We start from the raw sequence: 3,430 nt of genomic DNA, 5'->3' as shown, positions 1-3,430 counted from the left end.
TTGTACAATTTTACAATTATAGCATAGTGATTTGACTTACATATAATGTGAAATGATTAAGAGATTTCTTAAATGAGTCAAATCTTTTTTAATGAACATTTTAAAATCAAACCACAGCCAGAAAGTATTTTCGCCAAGCTGTCCAGTAGTTTCTTAAAATATCTGTTTAGAAAAAATAATTTAAACCATTTCATTGTAACTTCTATTATTTTTGCACCATCAAATTTGTTGAATATGCCCATTTTACACATGAGTATAATAAGGTGAATATATTTATCTCTAAATTTATTTATTCATTAAGGCAAATTTATTTTTATCTCTAATCATTAAAGTTTCTACCTCATAAGGCAGTTGTGAAAGTTAAATGATTAATGTAAATTAATTTACATGTAATATAAAACACTTAAGAAAATACCTATAAGTAAGCAAGTGCTAGAAAAATGTTTGCTGCTATTATCATTTCAGAATTAAGAAAATATTATCTATTCTGATAGTTGGCCTGTTTTTTCTGCATAAGAAAAAAGTAAGAAATTTTTTTCCAAGAAGTCATTTGAAAGTCCTTATTGGCCCAGGTCAGTCCAGTTTATACCTGTTGTCTCAGAATAATTATTAACACCACTCCTTTTCATTCTCAAGAGCATCCTAATTAGCATGACATGATTTATGGTCACTGTACTCATCCACAGACTAACTTCATGACCACATGAAGAGAGAGATGCTTAGCCAGTCTCCAGATGTTCCAGCACACTGCTGATCCCACTGCAACCACAATCAGGCTACACTACAGTGGACACTATAAGCCAGAACTACTCAGTTGACGGCCCCAAATTCCTGATCCATGAAAACCATGAGAAATACTACATGAGAGTTATTATTTTGAGACAATAAGTTTTGGGGTTATTCATTATACAGAAATAGATAACTTGAACAGATTTTGATACTTGTTCACAAAATAAGATAATTCCAATTTTGTACTGAATTTGAACTCAAAAGAAATTCAGGAATGGTGTATGCAAAAGAGCTCAAGTTTTAGAAATTCATTCTGGAATGTAAGAGATGATGGTTAATTTATGCATATTATCTATAATTTAGTTATCTGTCTGTCTTATTCTCTAATTTGCACAATGAGACATAATGCCTGAATTTTCTAGCCAATATTTATTTAATTGGTATCTGTAATTGTTACCATAAAATTAACTAAGTTTTTTAAAAAAATCTAGTTAGCACAAATTAGGATAATAAATAATAATAACAATACCACCAAAAGCAAACATACGTGAGGAATAAAATTGGAACTACTGTTCTCAGATTTTCATCGGTTATTATAAGTTTTGTTCTGAATGGAAATATTTGAAGAAATCATTTGATAGAAATTATTCTGAGTCAAAATAATATCTCTTTAAGCTTAACTGCCTAATCAAATTTACCCAAAGAGAGTTGAGACTTTATGAAACCCTAATTTCATCATCTGATATTGCCAAGGGCCAAAACATAGTCACTGGATATAACTTTCAATAATTACATTCTATCATATTAAAAAATAGCACCAAACTCTTGCCATGACTAAAGAAGTAAACAACAATAAAAATATTGAGTTATATACTTTTGACACAGAAAAAGTATCTGAGATGATTTGTGAACATAGAAATGTATTAATTTACTGAGGCAATAAGGTGTCACTGCTGCTGTAATTCGATTATGAAAAATTAGTTTTGACCAACTTTTTAGAAGGTTAATGTGGTTTTCTTCTGAAAGCTTTCGGAGCCTCAGCACATTTCATCATATTTAATGTGGGTTCCCTCTTTCTCATTAGTGGTTTTTACTTAAAAAAAAAAAAAAAATCAAATATAACTTGTTTTATTTCAGTTTTCCCCCAAAGACTGAAAAAATAATAGTTCTATATACTGCCAAATTTTAAAGACCACCTAGACAAGGCATGTAAAAGCTGAAAACTGCTTTTATAACGCTTAACCCATCACCCAATTCAAGCTGTAAACAGACTGAATGTGAAGAGGAAAAGAGAGAGAACATTTCTTTGGATGTATCTGTGGTCCACCGCGCTTCCTGCGCCCCCCTCATCCTGTCACGGGGGAGGAAAGAATGTTTCACTCCACCCGTCAGCCAAGGGAGAAGGAGCTTCAGTAGAACTACATGGAGAACTTGGCGCAAGCGTAAAGGGTGGTCTGAGATTGTGTCGCTAGATCACCCCGACGTGGCGAAGCAGAAAAAGAAGAGAGTTCACCGTCCTCCACCAATGGCTGGGCACAGGCACACATTTCTTCCCTTGGGTCAGTGGGACAGGCTGGAGATGACAGCTTGATAGGGTCATTTACAAAAGGAGATGTTTCCTCAAGACTTTCTGCGGTGGTCAAGCCTACCTCACTCACCTCAGCAGAACAAATCTGGAGGCAGGCCTTAGTCAAAGGAGCCCAGGGTTAGGAGAAGTTGAAAATGACCAGTCAGGCAAGTCAAGATCTACCACACTGGAACTCAGTTGTAGGTATCCAGAAAGGATTCTTTAAAAATTCATGAAAGCTCCCTCAGGCCCCAGAAAAGAAATCAGTGGTGAGAATCCACCACACTCAGGAAACAGTCACAACATATTAGCTTGGAGCTGGACCATCCCAGGAAGGGATGCTTTACCTCCCCTTCCTGGGTAGGGTCAGACTAGCTATCTATGGGTGGGGATCCTGGTAGAGATCAAGCAGCAGAGCAAGATGGAAACAGAGAGTAGAAGGGCTTTAATCATGCCTCTTTCTTTTCTGTATTTCTCATACTCTGACATCTAGAGCCTTGCTGACTCTGGAGACTCTTCCCCTCCCTAGGCTAGGTCATTCCTGTCGACCTGCCTGAGAGTGTGCCTTTCATATGCAAACCAATCAATCCAATGTCCACACCTCAATGCTCTAGGCCACTATCCCCCTGCCCTATTTATCCCAGATATAGCCTTTATACCCAAGATACTATCTTTATACTAGAGATAGCCTTTATACCCAAGTCCTCTGAAGTTATTCAAACTAGCCAATCCTAAATCCATTTCCCCTGCCTCACTTTTTCCCATGGAAACCATAATAAAGGAACTTGCCTAATTTTCTCCTCCCTTCCTCCCTCTGCCTCCAAGGAACCCTGGTGCTTCCCCATGTGACTATGTACCATGCCAAGCTTCTTATTTCTAGGAAACTGTGAGTAAACACTACTCCCTTCATGATAGTCATTTCTCTGTCTGCATGTCTTGCCATACTGAGTAAAACAAAATCATGATGCTCTACAAACAGGAAGTCACCCCACTGTAGGCTACCCAGCATGAAAATGGCCTCAGGGAGGGAGAAGCCTCTGTTTTGAATGAGGCTTAATACTTGATTATTTCACTAGATTGGACATTTAATTACTGACATAAGACTCTTCTTATAACTAACAGTGATAGAAGATG

The sequence above is a fragment of the Pteropus vampyrus genome, unplaced genomic scaffold (assembly GCF_000151845.1).
Source record: "Pteropus vampyrus isolate Shadow unplaced genomic scaffold, Pvam_2.0 Scaffold8, whole genome shotgun sequence".
NCBI lineage: Eukaryota > Metazoa > Chordata > Mammalia > Chiroptera > Pteropodidae > Pteropus > Pteropus vampyrus.
The sequence above is the reverse complement of the archived record's forward strand: the minus strand, read 5'-3'. Positions refer to the sequence as shown.